Here is a 19,962-nt window from a genome sequence, read left to right as displayed (position 1 = left end):
TATATAAAGCCATCACTCGCCTTCATAAGATTGTAAGCCAGATACACCAGAGTCCAGGCACCTGGACTTGGTCCGGTTGGTTCTGGAGCGGGTTGTCAGCCTGGGGATGGAGGATCCTATCCTTCCTAGGTATTGGCCTTCTCATAATATTCAGTTGTTGCTTGTGTCTACAATGTGGGACAGCGATTTGTGGTCTGTGTGCCACATCGTGTATTCCACATTCCAGTTTTCATTCAAGACCTCGTAAGAAGAAAGAAGAACAGATGATGTTATACGAACAGATTGATGGATTGATGAAGATCGATATTTCATGAAGGGTCCGTAGGGGACAAGGAGGGAATGAGGAAATATGAATTTTATGATCAATTATGTCCCCTATCTTAGACCCCAACGGCTCCATGTACATGGTACAAGTACATGTATGTTCCCTCCAGTTCCAGCTATGAAGACGCAAATACATGTGCGTCCAACGTTAACATGTCCTCTTTCAGATCCGCCATGAATGGGTCGGATATTCCGTTCCTAAGTATGATTGGCCACCGACTTTATATGGTACACTTTTCACATTTTACAGTTCAGGCGAGTAGGCCCTGAATCCTGTCATCAAGTCTTTTCCTGCCTTCTGCTTCTGAAAGCTCCAGTCTGAGCCTGCATCTGTATCCATGAACTTTGTCCTACTCCCTGCGCGGCTAACGGTGCCTGACTCGGCCTGTTGCCTGCCAAAAACTGTATTTCACCTTCAAGTTATCTGCTCTGCTCCTCATCCAATACATTCCTGTCTAGTAGTTTAGGTAAACATCCTTCCAGCTACAAGGCAAAGGGCCCGGCCTTACTGTCTCCATGCAAGTAATTCATAGCCTCCGTTTCCATGGTAGGCCCATGCCCCCTCGCATCTCATGTAGACACATAGACGCTTGTACACGCACTAGCAGTCAGTATAGAATAGATTCTGTCCGAGAGACCTTTCCTTTTAGATAATACAGTTCCTTAAACACAAGATATTGGATATGATTTGGGATTAGGTTGATCTGACCCCCCAGACTTCTGTCTCCTCATGTAGGGCTAAATGTCTAGTTCCCTTCACCCTCTAGTTACACGTCAATCACACGTCATGCGACTGCGCGCGCATCTCTGCCATGTATTTCTGCTGACATTGCAGGATTCTCTTATGGATCCACCCACCTGTGACATCATCTTAAATGACGTTTCTAGTATACGCCTTCATGCACGCCTATTGTAACGCCTTTTTCATTACGTATGTGTATTCTTATCTGTCTTATCAGCTGTTACGCCTCCTGCATCTGTCTTTACTGTAATGCATTGACTATATATACAATTACTTGTCAATAATGTATTGCCTATCCCTTCCTGAACCTTCGTGGTGATGGAATTCGATTGCCTGGTTCGAACCATAACCATAATTCCTTTGTAAGGAATAAACTCCCTTTTATAACCTCGAATACCACGGATTCTGCCTCTTATTTTTACTGAGTTATTCTTATTGAATTTTACCGCATAAATTAAGTCTAGGTAATTTAAATTTACCACAAGGGATACCCTTCCATCTACCCTTTAGCAGCCTCTGGCGAAGACAATGGTTATGAGAGTGATGGAGAGTAACAGGATGATACTTTGGGAAGCAGAGAAGATGGGGAATGGCAAGAAGTGTTTTCATTAATGAACATTGAGCTTTCTTAGTTGTGCCATAGAATAGCGCACAAGGGAGGTGTTGTAGAAGAATTTAAACACATGTGTCTGTTCTCTTATGACTGTCACCTTCTACTGCATGTTTATCTGTGCATGCTAATTTAGTCTAACACATGTCCATCTCGAAGCCTCGGATGCAATTTCCCTTACACTCAATCAAGCAGTTGGTCAGTCAGCCAAACTTTATTAGGTGTTTGTACAAACTATAAAAGCAATGCAATCAAAACATCCATAAAAACCACAATAAAAGCACATAACACATTAAAATGAAAATACAATAAAAACATCCGCTCAGATTCAAACACAAGCATTCATAAGTCACTACTGTTTCTGAGTCTAATGGCAGATTTTAACAACAGGATAAATTAAAATTAATATCAACAATTGTAAAAATAAGAGGTCTAGACACACTTGAGTGAACTGAGAGCATTGCAGCAAAGGTATTACATAAGCCTTCCTTGGTACACCATAACAACAAGTCTGTGCCTAGTGGGCTTTCTGCCCCCCTCGGGGGAAATCGGGGGGGGTTGCCCTAAGATGCCCCCAAGTGGGGCAGAAAGACTGTGGCTATTCTATTGGGGGTGGGGGGCATTGGTATTCCCATTCTGGGAAGCCCCCACCCATAAAAAAATATAGTAAAGTGCAGGTGTCCTGTGGAGACACATTGTCGCAGCTGCAGGCTTCCAGAGTGTGTGCATCGTACCTACCCCATAGCAAAGCCATCAAATAGTGCAAATGATCCAGGCTTAATCTGGTGGGTAAAAAACAATCATATTTACTCTTTACATTTGAGAGATAGGGTTCCATCTTATGAACAGATTTCAGCAGGATATAGCCACACACCCAGGGCATTGAAGGGCAGCTTCTTCTCTGACAGCAGTCCTAAGCCTCATTAAATTGGATCTTGTCCAAATACAATCAGAGTTCACTATGGTCTCAGGGGTGTAAAATACATCGACCCTGCCTAGACTTTGCAAGGCCTCCTGACATACTTGAGCCAAGGAATGTGTGGGGAGTGATCAAGGGCCAGACAACCTTTCAATATTTCCTAATTCAGCTTGGTGTCCTCCCAAGACCAATATCTATCCAGAGAAGAATAGGACGGAGCATCATTATATCTGTAACGTAACCAACTCCCAACTCCTCATCTGCAGCGTACGTTGAGACACTCTGGGGGACACACAGTAGATGTCTTAACCCTTTGGGTGCTCATGACGGAATGGTTCCGTCATGAGCACCAGTGTCCCTGTGCTCATGACGGAACCATTCAGTCATGAGAACAGGGGCACTAAATCCCTCTGCTGCAGACAGCAGAGGGATTTCCCTTTTTGTTTATTGGCCTCGGGAGGTTGGGGAAGAGCTTCCCCAACCTCCCCAGGCCAATTTGCATTTTCATGCCAATGCCGATTGCGTGCATGGCGCGTAGTCGTCATTGCAATGAGAATGAAACTGAAACTTAGTTTCAGTTTCATTGTTTGGTGCTCGTGGGGCTACCTCAGCCCCCTGAGCACCGAAACAGATGGGAGAGGTATAGTTGGAAAGGGGGGGATCCCCAAGCAGGGATCCACCCACTAGCACCAAGGAGGGGGGAGCGGCTCCTTGGACAAGGGCTTTTGCTCCCCCCATATAGTTTTGGGCACAGCAGTATTTCTGCCCCTCCTGGGGGACAGATGGGGTAGTAGCCCCAATATGCCCCCCCGGTGGGCAGAAAGCCTACTAGACCAGGGATTTATTTGTATTGACGTTGTGGTGGGGGCTGCCCAAAAAGAGCATGGCAATGTCCCCCCCCCCCCGAGAAATGTCAGTATTTCCAGCCCCCAAGGGGCAGATGGGGGCAGAAAGCCCACTAGAAACCAGTTATTTTGTTATTGATGATGGGGTGGGGGCTGCCCAAAATGGGCACGACAATGCCTCCACCCCAGTGAAATTCCAGTCTTTCTGCCCCCCCCCCCCAGTTCAGATGGGGGCTGTAGCCCCCAATCTGCCCCTTGGGGGCAGAAAGACCATTAGAAACCAGGTATTTTATTTTATTGATGTAGAGGTGGGGACTGCCCAAGATGGGCAGGCCAATGCCCCCACCCCCCAAAAAACATGCAAGTCTTTCTGTTCCCCCCCAGGGGCAGATGGGGCAATAGCCCCTAATCTTCCCCCAGGGGGGCAGAAAGCCCACTAGGCACCAGGTATTTTTTGGGTTTTTTATAATGTTGGGGTGGGGGCTGCCCCGAATGGGCATGATAATGCCCCCACCACAAAAACAATTAACTCAGTCTTTCTGCCCCTCCCTGGAGGCATATTGGGGCAACAGCCCCTTATCTGCCCTGCCCCGCGGGGGCAGAGAGCCCACTAGGCCTCAGGATGTTTTTTTTTAATTTCGGGGTGAAGTCAGCCCAGAATGGGTATGCCAATTCCCACATCTCCCCCCAAAAATGCCACAGTCTTTCTGCCCCCGGGGGTGGGTGGGGGCAGTGGCCCTTGATCTGCCCCCAGGAGGGGCAGAAAGCCCACTAGGCGCCAGCGATTACCATGGCTTTTTTTATGGGTTGGGGCTACCCAGAATGGGAATACCAATGCCCCCACCCCCAATAAAATAGCCACAGTCTTTCTACCCCACTTGGGGGCATATTGGGGCACCCCCCCCCCCCAATTTCCCCTGAGGGTGGCAGAAAGCCCACTAGGCACGGACTTGTTTTTAGCAATGTGCTTACCTGTGGATTTTGGGCCCTGGCACACCCGGCACATATGCAAACCTAGCAAACCTGTACATTTTTGAAAGGTAGACACCAAGGGGAATCCAGGATGGGGTGACTTGTGTGCCTCTCACCAGGTTCTGTTAACCAGAATCCTTGCAAACCTCAAACATTTCTGTGATGCTAACTTATGGGATCTGAGTGGATCCACCTCGAATTTCCCAAATTCTTCCAAGAAAAATGGTACCTCACTTGTTAGGGTAGGCCTAGTGCCCGCGACAGGAAACTGCCCAAAACGCAACGTAGACACAAAACATTTTCACAGTGAAAACTGACCCTTTTTTCGGAAAGTACCTAGCTGTAGATTTTGAACCCTAGCTCTGCCGGCACCTAGGAAAACCTATACATTTTTGAAAACTAGACACCCAGGGGAATCCAGGATGGGGTGACTTGTCTGGCTCTCACCAGGTTCTGCTACCCAGAGTACCTTGAAACCTCAATATTTGTAAAAAAAAATACATTTTTCTAACATTTCCATGGTGGAAAGTTCTGGAATCTGTGTGGAACCACAAAATTCCACCCACCCAGTATTCCCTAAAGTCTTCATAGAAAAATGGTACCTCACTTGTGTGGGTGGGTCAAGTACCCGTGACAGGCAAGAGCCAAAAACCTATTGAGGCGACATCAAAATTACCTATCACAAAACAACATGGTTTTGCAAGGGGGGTCCCATGAGTTTTTGGCCCCGGGCTCAGCGGCAACCTAGGGAAACCTATCAAACCCACAAATTTCTGAAAACTAGACACCCGGGGGAGTTTAGCAAGGTATGGCTTGCCTGGGGCCCCTTACATTTCACCACCCAGAATCCCCTGCAAAGCTCAAATGTTGTTGAAAAAATAAAGTTTTTCTCACATTTCTGTGTAGGAAAGTTGTAGGATCACCGGGCTGACACAAATTTCCTACCCCCCAGTGTTCCCCCAGGTCTCCCGATAAACATGGTACCTCGCCATTTTTCTCGGAAGACATTGAGGAACGCGGGGTGGGGGGAATTTTGTGGATCCACACAGATTCCAGAACTTTCCGCCACAGAAATGTGAGGAAAATGTGGTTTTTTGACACATTTTTAGGTTTGCAAGGGATTCTGGGTACCAGAACCTGGTGAGAGCCAGTCAAGTCACCCCATCCTGGATTCCCTTAGGTGTCTAGTTTTCAAAAATGTATAGGTTTGATACGTTTCCCCAGGTGCCGGCAGAGCTAGGGTTCAAAATCTACAGCTAGGCACTTTGCAAAAGTGAAATGTGAAAATGTGGTGTGTCCACATTGCCTTTTGGACCGTTTCCTGTCGCGGGCACTAGGCTTACCCACACAAGTGAGGTGCCAATGTTCTCGGAAGACTTAGGGTAACACAGAATTGTAGAGCAACTGTTATTACCTATTGACTTTTGATGCATTTCTGCCTTCCAAATGAAAGACAATGTGTAAAAAATAAGTCATTTTGAAAAATGACCCATAATTCTCATGCTAGTATGAGTACTCACAATTTCGGAAATGTGCAAATATCTACTGTTTCTAAACTCTATATTTTGACCCAATTTCAGAAATACAAAGGTGTCTTTCATACCAATTTTTCCATGTATATATTTTCCCAAATTAATTGCTATATGCCCGATGCATAATAAAAAAACATTGCAAGATGCTGCTCAGTTATTGGCTCTGGGTTCGTCGGGTTCTTGGTGAACCTACAAGTCCTATATATCGCCACAACCAGAAAGGTCCAGTGGATGTAACGGTATATTGCTTTCAAACAGCTGTCATAATTAGAAGTTGTTAAAGGTGAAAAAGTTAACACAAATGGCTGTTTTTTTCAACTAATTTTCAATTTGTCCTATATTCAAATGTTAGTTTCTATAAAGAAACCTTGAAGTATCTACACAAATGACCCCTTGCTGAATTCTGAATTGTGTCTACTTTACGAAAATGTATAGCTTTCCAGGATCCTTTTTTGCTTTCTTACCCATTTCTACAATTAACTGGAAGGAGTTTGGAAGCACCAAAAATAGAAAAATAGGCTATGTCGAAGAAAAATGCCAAAAATGTGTACAAAAGTGTTGGTTTTCTGACAAAAGTCTGCTTGTTGCTGAAAGCTGCGTAGATGGTGATTTCAGCACCACAACCCCTTTGTTTATACCATTTGCAGGTAAAAACTATACGCTTTCGTCTGTAGACCTTTTTTCCCACTTTTCAAAAAAAGAACAATTGCTGTAGTTTGGATAATTTCTGGGTCCCCTCCAGGGGAATCCACAAACCCTGTGTACCTTTAAAATCCCCATGATGTTGTAAGAAAAGGACACAAATTTGGTGTGGATACCTTATGTGATCAAAAATTTACAGGGGCCTAAGCACGAACTATCCCAAATAGCCAAAAAAAGGCTTAGCACGGGGGGAAGGGAAGGCCTAGCAGTAAAGAGGTTAGGAAAGTGTTTTCAACTATCTGCAGCTGGTTCAATTTGGTGTATTACCAGATCTCTCATATAAATGATCTTTGGAATATATTTGGCCTGATAACCCTGTATTAATGCCCAATGGGTCTTCTACCCACTATGGGTGCAAAGTTAAACACTGCATGGTTTGCCCTTATAAAATCATCTGTTTTCCCATTTACCAATGGGGCTCCGGCTTAAGGATGAATCAAATAATATTCCGAGGTAAGAGAAAGCCCCAGCCATGGGTAATATGTTTGTCCCAAGTTGAAAGGATTTTGTTTTGGTAGAACGGGGGCCCAGATCATCAGATAGGATTTGTTAATGTTAACCCACAAATCCAAGTTATCCATAAAAGCGGCAAAGGAGTCCAGCAGTGCCGGCAAACCCCTCGCCGTTTTGACCATAAAAACTGCTTCATCTGCATAGAGTGATACCGGTACAGGTCGAGACCCAACTTGTGGGCAATCAACGTGGGTATCTAACAGGGCCTGCTCCAGCTTGTTTAAATACAGGGTAAATTAAAAAGTCGCCAGAATGCATTCCTGTCTCACTCCTCTGCCAATGTTAAAACAGCAGGTGCGATTCAGGTTATTTGAATAATTGCACTGAGGCCAAAGTCTTAGCAGTGAGATCTCTTGGAAAATATACTATGTCTCGGTCCACCTCTATGACATAAACTGACACAACTTATTTCTATTGACCCGGTCAAAGGCTGAGGTGGGATCCATAAAGACTAAATGGATGGAACCTGAGTGAGCAATTGTGTGCTTAGTTAAGACCAAGTACACGTTTAAATATTGGTCAAATGTCGACCCCCTGACAAAAGTTGTAATGCACACAGGATAAGATATTGTTAGACGGCGACCTCAGAGGAGCCCGGAAAGGGGTCCTGACTACCCTGAGACCCACCCTCAAAGTATCGTAGCCAGGCACTGGCGGGAGACTCCTCAGGAGGAGGAATCTCGTATCTAGGATCGTACTTCTGGCACCACACGACACCGAAACACCACACCGTGCGTCTTGGAATCAATCTTTATCAAACAGGTTAGCACTGCAAATATGTACAAGGAGAGCGCGGGCTCAATGAGTCTCGGAAGGGATAGGGGGTAGCGGGACAGTCTCTGGTGAAGGTTCAAGGCAAGGACGTACCCGGCGCACAGCTCACAATCCTCGAACTGGGGGGTAGGCTTGTGGTCGTTGGGGTCCGGCGGGACCGGTGGAGTCTGTGGAAGCCGCGAGTCACTCAGCGGGCTCAGGTACAAGTTCGGAGGTCTTACGATCTTCAGGGAGCCGCGAGTCACTCAGCAGGGCTCAGGTACAAGTTCGGAGGTCTTACGATCTTCAGGGAGCCGCGAGTCACTCAGCAGGGCTCAGGTACAAGTTCGGAGGTCTTACGATCTTCAGGGAGCCGCGAGTCACTCAGCAGGGCTCAGGTACAAGTTCGGAGGTCTTACGATCTTTAGGGAGCCGCGAGTCACTCAGCAGGGCTCAGGTAGTTCTAAGTTCCAGGAGCCGCGACCGCGTCAGCAGGCTCTCGTTGTTCCAGCGTCGAATCTGCCGGACAGTCTCAGAGCACCCCTTGTTATAGGTCGACCCCTCTTTGATGTCCGGAGTCTGTGCAGGCAGGGGTCTTGTCAAATGGGGGTCGCTTGTCGGGGTTTCCTGCCATTGACTTTTGATCCTCTCAGGGCCGGGTCGGGAGGAGTCCCAGACACCCAGTAGGCGTGGAGCCAGCTCTCAGGGAGGCCGGAGGGCCGATCGAAACCCATCGTCCCAGGGGAGTTCAGAGGTGCGATAGAAACTGCTCCTCCCTCTCTCATCCCCTGGCAAGCGTGATGTCCTCCAGCCGGAGTGGCGCCGCTAGGCCCGGGTCGCGCTGGGGCCGGGCGGCCATCTTGGTGCATGAAGTCGGCACGCGGGCTCCGGGGTGGCCGAAGGGAGAGAGGCCATGGACGAGGATGTCCGGGTCGGGTGCGTGTGTTCTGGTGGAAAGGATCGGCTAGGCCGTGTGCTTGGGGCTGCAGGTACCAGGTTAGGTGGCGCGGGGACAAGTAGAGCCATGCTACGAGGCCGGGTCCAACACGCGTCCCCCCCAGCTGAAAGCCGGAGAGAACTGCCCATCATCTTGGGGGGTTCTCTTCGCTGAGGCGGAAGAACCGGGAGAGGCCGTCAGCGTTGGCGTGGTCCGTACCAGGGCGATGTTCTACGGTGAAATCCATCCCCTGGAGGGAGATAAACCACCGCAGTAGCTTGGGGTTTTCTTCTCGCATCTGCATGAGCCATTGCAGGGGCCGATGGTCGTTTTGGACTTTGAAATGGGTGCCGAATAGGTAAGGGCGTAGTTTCTTGAGTGCCCAGACCACGGCAAAGGCTTCGCGCTCAATGGTGCTCCATCTCTGTTCTCTGGGCAACAGCCGCCGGCTGAGGAAGGCGATGGGCTGGTCTAGGCCTTGGTCATTCACCTGGGACAGGACGGCCCCAATGCCATGCTCGGAAGCATCGGTTTGGACTACAAACTCCTTGGAGTAGTCGGGAGCCTGGAGGACGGGGGCAGTACACATGGCCTTCTTTAGGGCATCGAACGCCTCCTGGCAGGCAGTCATCCACTGCACCTTCTTTGGCTGTTTTTTGGATGTGAGTTCTGTGAGGGGGCCGACAAGGCTGCCATACCCCCGGATGAATCTTCGGTAGTAGCCAGTGAGGCCCAGAAAGGCTCGGACCTCCGTTTGGGTGGTGGGGGGTTCCCAGGCCAAGATGGCGTCGATCTTCGGCTGTAGAGGGGCGACCTGGCCGCTCCCGACCTGGTGCCCCAGGTAGACTACTGATCCTTGCCCAATTTGGCACTTGCTGGCTTTTACTGTGAGGCCTGCCTGGCGCAGGGCGGTTAGCACCCTCCGGAGGTGCTGGAGGTGCTCACTCCATTCGGAACTGAAAACGGCGATGTCGTCTAGATAGGCCGCGCTGAACTGTTCCAGCCCGGCCAGGACTCTATTCACCAGTCGCTGGAAGGTGGCCGGGGCATTTTTCATTCCGAAGGGCATTATGCGGAAGCGGTAATGCCCATCTGGGGTGGAGAAGGCGGAACGCTCCTTGGCTCCCTCGGTGAGCGCAATCTGCCAGTATCCGCAGGTGAGGTCGAATGTGCTGAGGAACCAGGCTGCCCCGAGTCGGTCAATGAGCTCGTCGGCTCGTGGAATGGGGTGGGCATCGGCTCGGGTGGCGTCATTGAGCCCCCGGTAGTCCACGCAGAATCGGAGCTCGGGGGCGACACCGGGGGCCGCTGCCTTCGGGACCAGGACCACGGGGCTGGCCCAGGGACTGTCAGATGGCTCGATCACCCCCATGGTCAACATCTTCGAGACTTCAGCTTGAATGCAGGACCGGACCCGGTCCGGGACCCGGTATGCTCGGTGTCTCACCGGCGGGCTGTCCCCGGTGTCCACGTCATGGACACACCAGTCGGTGACTCGGGGGATCAGGGAGAAGAGGTCGGAAAATTGTCCTAGGAGTTGGCGGCAGTCCTCTTGTTGCTGGGCAGTGAGAGCTGGGGAGAGGTTCACTCCTTCCACGGAGCCATCCTGCTCCTTGACACACAGGAGGTCCGGGAGGGGATCGGACTCATCTTCGGCCCCGTCATTGGTGGCCAGCAGGAGGCTCAGTTCTGTCCGCACGAAGTGAGGCTTGAGGCGGTTCACGTGAAGGACCCGAAGGGGATCCCGAGGCGACTGGACGTCCAACAAGTATGTGACTTGACTCTTCCGCTCAATCACTTTGTAGGGCCCGGTCCACCTGTCCTGGAGGGCGCCTGGCTTCACGGGGGCCATGACCCATACTTGCTGGCCCGGCTGGAACTCGACCAGAGTGGCATTCTGGTCGTACCAGCGCTTCATCTCTTCTTGGCTTGCCTCTAGGTTGGCCTCGGCCAGTGCTCGGAACTTCCTGGTCTGGTTCCGGAGGGTCAGAACATATTGGAACACATCTCGTGGGGTGGTCTGGGGTGCCGCCTCCCACCCTTCCTTAACCAAACTGAGGGGACCTCGGACGGGGTGTCCATAGAGCAACTCAAACGGGCTGAACCCTAGGGACTTCTGGGGGACTTCTCGGTAAGCGAACAAGAGGCAGGGGAGCAGGACGTCCCACTTACGCCGGAGGGGCTCTTCTAGGCCGGTGATCATCCCTTTCAGAGTCCTGTTAAACCTCTCTACTAGGCCGTTCCCTTGGGGATGGTACGGGGTGGTGAACTTATAGGACACTCCACATTGTTGCCACAGGGACGTCATGTACTTCGAGATAAAATTAGTGCCGCGATCGCTCACGACCTCACGGGGAAAGCCCACCCGGGAAAAGATCCCCATCAGGGCCCGGCCCACCACGGGGGCCGTGACGGTGCGTAGGGGGATAGCCTCATGATAGCGGGTGGCGTGATCCACTAGGACCAGGATAAACCGGTGACCTTGGGAGGTGGGGGGGGTCCAGGGGCCCCACGATGTCGATCCCGACTCGTTCGAAGGGGGTACTGATGACCGGGAAGGGTTGGAGGGGAGCCTTGCGCTTCCCCCCACTCTTCCCACTAGCTTGGCACGTGGGAAAGGACTTGCAGTGGGCTTCTACAGCTGCTCTCATTCTAGGCCAGTAAAAATGGGTCACGAGACGGCTGTAGGTCTTGTCTTGACCCAGGTGGCCGGCGAGGGGGACGTCGTGGGCTAAGCCGAGGAGGAAGTCCCGGAAGCGGAGGGGTACCACCAGCACCCGTCCGGATCCCAGCTCCACCGACTTCTGCTCACTGTACAAAATGTTATTCTCCCAATAAACTCGGTGCGTTCCGGTTTGGTCGCCTGCGGCTTGGCCCTCGGCCTGGCGCCGCAGTCCGACCAGGGAAGGACAAGTGGCTTGCTCCCGGCAAAATTCCTCCCGGGTGGGCCCGCCCTCGTGGCGCCATTGGGCCAATTCGGGTAGATCGCCTAACTCGGGGACCGGGGCGGTGTCGGACGGTGAGGGTTCGTCGCTGGCGACTGACCCTTCCGATGGGGGGACGGGAGGACCCTCGGGGGTTACTGTTCTGACTTCTTCGGTCGGGGCGTCTTCGACTTCTCCCAGGGGGGCAAGTCGAGCTGACATAGATCGGGTGGTGGCGCACACCCACTCGGGGAGCCCCATCATTCCTAGGTGGGCCTTGCGCTCGACGTGCTTCCAGGGAGAACTCTCCAGGTCGTTCCCTAAGAGGCAGTCGACCGGCTGGGAGGTTCTTACGGCGACCCTCAGTTTACCTGTCACCCCACCCCACTCAAACGGCACCAGGGCTACCTGACACATACTCTCTCTATTATCTGCGGAAATTACCGGGCAAAAGACGTTGGGGAGGATCCTAAGTGCCTGAGGACACCGGTGATGCTGGCCCCGGTGTCCCGTAGGGCCTCTATTTGGTGGCCATTGATCTTGACGAGCTGCCCGTATTTCTTCGTGTTGGAGGGCAGGAGGCTACCAGGGACCATCTTTCTATCTCCCAGGGATACTAGGGCCATAGCTGCGGGTTCCCACTCCCCGGTTTCCTCAACCTCCTCCCCCAGAGCTATGTTGGCTATCTGTCTTGCAGGGGTGATTTGGGTGGCCATGGGGCACTCTGGGTCATTGGCGTAGTGCCCGGGTTTCTGGCAACGAAAGCAAGTGACGGTTACCCAGTGTCCCCGTCTCCCGGGGGGTCCGGTTACTGGAGGGGGGGGGGCGCTGGGAAAGGTGGAGGTTGGGCCTTTGGGGGGCTAGGCTGGGACTCTCGCTGCCCTCCCTGGTTCCCTCCTCCTCTCTGGCGGGGTGGTCCCTGACTGGCTCGGGGGTATTCTCCTACCATGCCCCGGGGGACCCGGGTGTTGGTCCAGCGGTCTGCTTCCACCGCCAGCTTCCTGGGATCGGTGAGTTTGCTGTCAAGCAGATGCTGGCGTAGTTCCACAAAGCAGTTCGCAGCCAGGTGTTCCCACAACATGAGGTCAGTGAGTTCCTCAAGGGTGGTGACTTTGCTGCCCTTGATCCACCCATCGAAGGCCCGACTGAAAAAGTTTACATATTCCACCCAGGTGGTGCCCGGGATTTTCCTGCAGACCCGGAATCGCTGACGGTACATCTCGGGGGTGAGACCGTACCTTGTGAGTAGAGCCTCTTTCATGTGGCTGTAGGAGGTCTGCAGAGAGATGGGTAGGTCGAGCAGGGTGTCTCTCCCTTCGCTCAGAAACCGTCCCCACAACCCTGCCCCCCAGTCCTTCTGCGGGACCCGATGGGAGGTCATGGCGACCTCGTAGGCCCTGAACCATTGTTGAATGTCATCGTTTTTATAATATTCTTTGACCACGTCCTTGGGGATGTGGACCTTCTGCTCCGCTGGGGGGGCCGCCTCTCGGTTTCCCGGGGGCCTCCCTTCCTCGCTTCTGGCTTTGAGCTCGATTTCCTTCAAGCTGCGTTCGTGCTCTAGTTGGAGCTTCCTTCCTTCGTGTTCCCGTTGGAGCTTCTTCTCTTCTAGCTCGCCTTGCACGCGCATTTGCTCTACTGCTAGCTTTTTCTCCGCTAATTTTAATTCGCCTTCGATTTTGAGTTTGGCTAACTCGAGTTCGTGATTGCGGCTTCTCTCTCTGTCCGCGAGTTCTTCCGGGGATAGGCTCCCGTCTGGTACGATGCCTCGCACCTGATTGCTGCTGCTTTTGCCTTGGGGGGGTTCGGCTTCATCGGGGCGCTTCCCCGTGCCTTCTGGGCGGGAGGCCCCGGCATCCACCCAAGCTTTCAGTGCTTTCTGCAAATCTTCTTTGGTGTTGAGACCGGTGGTAGCGATTTTATGTTCTTTGCAGAATTGCTTTAGTTCTTTGTGCGTGTATTCTTCTAGTTGTTCCACCTGGAACACCCTGTTGGCATTGGTTTCTGCGGGGCTCATGGCGTTTCCTTCTGCCATCTTTGTCGGTAGTGCGTCCGTCGTTCACTGTACGATCTCTAGGTGATGGGCCCGAATCCCGTCGCTTGCCACCAATGTTAGACGGCGACCTCAGAGGAGCCCGGAAAGGGGTCCTGACTACCCTGAGACCCACCCTCAAAGTATCGTAGCCGGGCACTGGCGGGAGACTCCTCAGGAGGAGGAATCTCGTATCTAGGATCGTACTTCTGGCACCACACGACACCGAAACACCACACCGTGCGTCTTGGAATCAATCTTTATCAAACAGGTTAGCACTGCAAATATGTACAAGGAGAGCACGGGCTCAATGAGTCTCGGAAGGGATAGGGGTAGCGGGACAGTCTCTGGTAAAGGTTCAAGGCAAGGACGTACCCGGCGCACAGCTCACAATCCTCGAGCTGGGGGGTAGGCTTGTGGTCGTTGGGGTCCGGCGGGACCGGTGGAGTCTGTGGAAGCCGCGAGTCACTCAGCGGGCTCAGGTACAAGTTCGGAGGTCTTACGATCTTCAGGGAGCCGCGAGTCACTCAGCAGGGCTCAGGTACAAGTTCGGAGGTCTTACGATCTTCAGGGAGCCGTAAGTCACTCAGCAGGGCTCAGGTACAAGTTCGGAGGTCTTACGATCTTCAGGGAGCCGCGAGTCACTCAGCAGGGCTCAGGTACAAGTTCGGAGGTCTTACGATCTTCAGGGAGCCGCGAGTCACTCAGCAGGGCTCAGGTAGTTCTAAGTTCCAGGAGCCGCGACCGCGTCAGCAGGCTCTCGTTGTTCCAGCGTCGAATCTGCCGGACAGTCTCAGAGCCCCCCTTGTTATAGGTCGACCCCTCTTTGATGTCCGGAGTCTGTGAAGGCAGGGGTCTTGTCACCTGGGGGTCGCTTGACGGGGTTGCCTGCCATTGTCTTTTGATCCTCTCAGGGCCGGGTCGGGAGGAGTCCCAGACACCCAGTAGGCGTGGAGCCAGCTCTCAGGGAGGCCGGAGGGCCGATCGAAACCCATCGTCCCAGGGGAGTTCAGAGGTGCGATAGAAACTGCTCCTCCCTCTCTCATCCCCTGGCAAGCGTGATGTCCTCCAGCCGGAGTGGCGCCGCTAGGCCCGGGTCGCGCTGGAGCCGGGCGGCCATCTTGGTGCATGAAGAGGGCACGCGGGCCCGGGGTGGCCGAAGGGAGAGAGGCCATGGACGAGGATGTCCGGGTCGGGTGCGTGTGTTCTGGTGGAAAGGATCGGCTAGGCCGTGTGCTTGGGGCTGCAGGTACCAGGTTAGGTGGCGCGGGGACAAGTAGAGCCATGCTACGAGGCCGGGTCCAACAGATATTATATTCCCCAGCCCACAATACTAATCTGTCCTGCAGGGCACGCCCCACAACCTTTACCACTAAGTATATCAGGGATATAGGCCTGCAGCATTGAGGGTTATCCCTGTCCCTCTTTTTAAAAACAGTAACAATAATAGAAGTAGCCCATGATTGTGGGGACCCTCTAAATCTCCAGCATTTAGAGTTTGTGTCAAGACTGAAGCCCAGACCACTATATCATTAATGTATAGGACTGGTGTATACCGTCTGGCCCTATTATAACATGAATTTGTAAAGCACACGTTCACTCAACGGTACCTTGGCACTGAATAACAGATTTTTATTGTTATCCAACTAAATAGTACTCATTTTATTGCCCTCAGAAAGATGAAAGGGTGAATGGGCCCACCGGGATTTGAACCTGTGACCCTGAGGTCGTATACAGGTCCCTAAAGTAGACTCATTAGTCACTAAGACACCAGACCCGGGTCTGGCTCTAGGGCCTTGTTCTTAGGCCTCATCTAGTGTTAACAGCAACTTGGGAGTACCTTCTACCACTCGTCCTCCTTTAGAGCGGGGAACACTACTGTATACTCCCTCAAAATGGGAAATCCAACTGGTTCAAATGTTTGAGGGGAGTTCGGCTTTGTCATCCGAGGCAAATAGAGGATTGTTCATGATGCTCCAGAATTTGGCACTGCATCTCAACGTGCTTGCCTCAAGTAAATTGTCCAGAGCTATATCTCTTAAAGCATTCCTGTGCCTTGCAGTTTCCACCTTGTAAGTTTTATAACAAGTCTTAATGTGGGTGAAATCCCTGGCTTTATTATGCAAGCACGTTTGAAATACCTCAGCGCTTGGGGACACCTCTTATCATACCATTTGGGTCCCATGAAGTGCTGTTTGGGCACCAGATCAACCAAGAGTAAGGAAACAGTATGGGCGATAGAATCAAAGGCCCCCAAGATCACTCTGGGATCCGAGTTACTAATCAGGCAATTTGTAAACGCTGAGGCACATCCTAAGAAAAGGGACTGGTTAAAACTTTCAGGGATTACTTGTGACCACCAAAGTCTTCTACCCTGGCTGGTTATCTGGAAGGAGCTATTAGCCACTAGTGTGCTCTTACACACAGCCCGGGTCCAACATAAGGATAGACAAACAGGATTGTGGTCACTGAATGGGCTCTGCAGAATTTTGAAATCTCTGATATTGAAAAAGATGGGAGCTGAAACAAAAATAACATTGATCATTGTACCACTCCCCTTCTCTGTGAATGTGGGGTGCAAAAATAACCCTTTGGAGGAATAGATCCCATTAAGGGAACTGACCAGATGAAATTTGTTCAAGATCCCATTTAACAACGTGCCTTGGTGAGAGTTTTCTGTGTTAAGATCAGCTAAAAGCATGAAACATTGGACACCATTGGCCACTGCGGAAGGGTGCCCACCAAGATGTATGTTAAAATCACCTCTGAGTATAAAATTGCCCCCCGCCTTGTTAGTACCTTCCTGCACTCGAAGAAAAAGGCCCAGAATGTGAATGTTGCACATATCAACATTTTCAGAATTTGCCAGCACAAATTTAACAGACCCTGCAAAGGAACAGGGTGCATGGAGGGTAGAAACCTTAGTGTTAAGTACCTCAAACTTTCCTTCCTTTCACGGCAACGGAGACAAAAATAATCAAACCACCCTTGGTTCTGCCTGCCTGAGACTCCTTTGCAGCTTCAAAAAAAGATTTATAGCCCTGTAGGAAAAATCAATTAGTAATAGCCCATGTTTCCTGCAGACAAATTATCTCAAATCCACGAATACAAGTTAAACAATGCCCATCCTTGAATTTAGAAGAGAGTCCAGCAATGTTCCAGTCAGATCCTCCTGCTCCAGCAGTCAGTCACATTAGTCAAGGGAGCTCAGAGGGGCGTATCTATTAGAGGTGGCCACCTGAAAGGGAACTACACGGTCTCCACACCAATGCTGGGACAGGAGCTTAGATGCATTCTGAGGGATCAGCCCCAGTGCCTCCAGCCTATCAAAAGAAAGCCTAGTGGAAGGGCCAAAATTGCAGTAGAAACATTGGTATTGTGTTCCCTCCCAATGGATGTGAAGATTCTCCCCACCACTAAGGGCCTGTTAAAATCTATTATCACACAATCGCATTCGAGTGCAACCCCAGCCAATGGGTCACTTTATTCTTCAACTGATGAACGTTTGCAGAAGTGTATGGTTTAAGGTGGGGGGCATTGCCAAGAACCAAAACATAAGGGGTAGCCTCTGGAGGAAAGTTAATGAGCACATAATTGTTAAGAGGGGGCAGATTTACAGCCCTTGAGTTACCTAAGACCTCAGTCACTGTTCCACGAGTTAAATGGTGTGAGTTATCACCGCCGGATTTGGGTCTTCCTAGCTCCTCTGCAATAGAGTCAATCTTCCGCCCATATGTTGGCAAGTGGATGAATTATCCTTCGATGCAACGATTGATGAGGGAGGGGGTTGTAAAACTAGAGCCTCACTATTAAAACGTTCTCTTCTTGCACCCTGCACCTCATCACTAACAGTCAAGGCACAACAGAGGAGGTAGCCAATTGGGGAAGGAAGACCAGCGGATCTACAGAAGATGTTGTGAAGGTTTTGCCTATGGTTAACAAAGTCTCTATTGCAACTGGTCAATCAAAAATTAGTTGCAATTTACAATCAATGACATCAATTCATTTATCGAGTAAGGCTTCCAAAGAGTCTTTTTCTTTCATGTCCGACTCCTTTGTCCTACTGGGAGTTACTCTGGGACATTTAGATTTTCTGCAGGGATTCACCTTCTTCTTTTTCCTGCCACACCAGCAGAAGAGACCACCTGAATTGTGGGCTTCAAAGGGACAATAGAGCTACTGAGCCTGCTTGATGCATCAACAATCAGTTCAGTTCAAAATAACATTATTTCGGCACAAAGCCATAAAAGTAAACAAAAGCATTTAAGTGTAAAGGGGCATACAAGCAGTAAGAGTCACAATCAGCTTAATCTAAGGCGATACACAATATATAAAACCCAGTAAAATAATAAAATATATGAAGGAGAAACCATAGTAAAAGCAGAGAAACAATTAGAAGATACATCAGAAGAATCACTATACTAATATAATGGTCTCAGGGAGAACTAGGCCAACTTAATGATGAGGAAGAAGAGTTTTCCTTCTAATCAACCACATTAAGCCCAAATATTTAGCAACTGCAGATCTGGATTTTAACTATACCTTTATTGTTGGCATCAATGGACACACTGACATCAGATAGGTTGGACAACGTAGGGTTCTGGTAGACTTCAAACACGTCGGGGTAATGTTCATAGAGAGGTGTTGACAAACAAATCAGCGGGTACTTGTTGGAGTTGGCTTCAATTAAATTTTTTTTGCTCACTTCCAGAACCCCAGTGCGGCGGTTTGGCATTTGGTGGATAGAGTGGACTGTTGCAGAGCCTTCACCTGGGAGCTTCACAAATTCAGCACAGTCTTGCCCCAGTTTTTTGTTTTCAGATCCTGGAGATGACTTTGAATCCACCTTCAAACTGCTCTCTTGGAGGAACTTGGAAAGAGCTCTACGGAAGTGGTACACCTGTGGAGCATCTTCAGGCTTCATAGCTTTGTAAGCTTTTGCATTGCAGGTCTGACCCAGAACAGAGATTCCAAATGTATTGAGTATTTTATTGAAGGGATATTCTGCTACAGCAACTTGGCCTGGATGGTCGTTGGCCCATGACCAGGCTTGGACTCCAATGAGCAAGCCCCCTCCTTCAGCTACAAACTCTTGGATTTTCTGCATCTCACTAGCACTGTCTTGAAGGCAGCAGTAGACGCTAAGACTTGGGACCAGGTCAGAAAATTCACTTGCCACATTGTTCGCATTGAGAAGTTCATGGAGTCCCTTCAGCCTGCTCACCATGCCAATCTTCCCTTTTCTCCCTGCATCGAGCCAAGAAACTGCATTGAGGAGAAAGGTTTTAAGACCGACTGTATTTATTTGGTTCCATGTGTTGCAATTACAACCCGCCCTTTACCATAGTGTGCTGCAGCCAGAAATGACTGATGAGAATCATCAAGTCCAACAGGGAAAGCCAGTAGCCCATGGACCAAGAGTTGGGAGGGTATCCCTCCATTAGCAATGTCCAGGTCTGTGACACCGGTTAGAAGATGCCTCATATCTTTGATTATGTCAATCCCATGTCTGGAAAACAAGAACACAATCATCTCAGCATGTGCGCTGTGGAAAACACAAAACAGCCATCTCAGCATGTGTGCTGTGGGGAACAAAAACACAGTCATCTCAACGTGTGCACTGTGGAAAACAGCTACACAATCATCTCAGCATGTGCACTCTGGGAAACAACAAAACAATCATTCCGGAGTGTGTACTATGGAAACAACACCACAATCATCTCACCATGTGCACTGTGGGAAACATCAACACAATCATTCTTGAGTGTGTACTGCAGAAACAACCACACAATTATCCCAGCATGTGTACTGTGGAAACTGCAACACAATCATCTCAGCATGTGCACTGTGGGAAACAACCTAACCATCTCAACATGTGTGCTATAGGAAACAACAAGGCAATCATTCCAGAGTGTGTACTGTGGAAAGCAGCAACACAGTTATCTCAGCATGTGCACTGTGGGAAACAACAACAAAACCATTCCAGGGTGTGTACTGTGGGAAACTACAACACAGTCATTCTAGAGTGTGTACTGTGGAAAACAGCAACATAATAATCTCAGCATGCGCACTGTGGTAAAACAACAGCACAATCAGCAAATAGTGCAAACTGGGTGAAGGGACAGCAAATCTCCTCAGAGTGTGCATAATATAACAC

At 50.4% G+C, this 19,962-nt stretch overlaps 1 pseudogene across 1 annotated transcript in view; it reads right to left on the bottom strand.

Moving 5' to 3' along the window:
• Nucleotides 1-18,315: 18,315 nt before the first annotated feature.
• The window catches only part of LOC146808486 (TRPM8 channel-associated factor 2 pseudogene), a 161,917-nt pseudogene continuing 160,270 nt past the window's right edge, over nucleotides 18,316-19,962 (bottom strand). The window contains exon 3 of the transcript XR_014968034.1: nucleotides 18,316-19,314. The product of XR_014968034.1 is annotated as a TRPM8 channel-associated factor 2 pseudogene (transcript). The remainder of the gene's footprint in view (nucleotides 19,315-19,962) is intronic.

Source organism: Triturus cristatus, chromosome 8 (assembly GCF_964204655.1).
Source record: "Triturus cristatus chromosome 8, aTriCri1.1, whole genome shotgun sequence".
Classification (NCBI taxonomy): Eukaryota; Metazoa; Chordata; class Amphibia; order Caudata; family Salamandridae; genus Triturus; species Triturus cristatus.
Note: the sequence above shows the minus strand (reverse complement) of the source record. Positions and strands in the feature narration are given on the sequence as shown.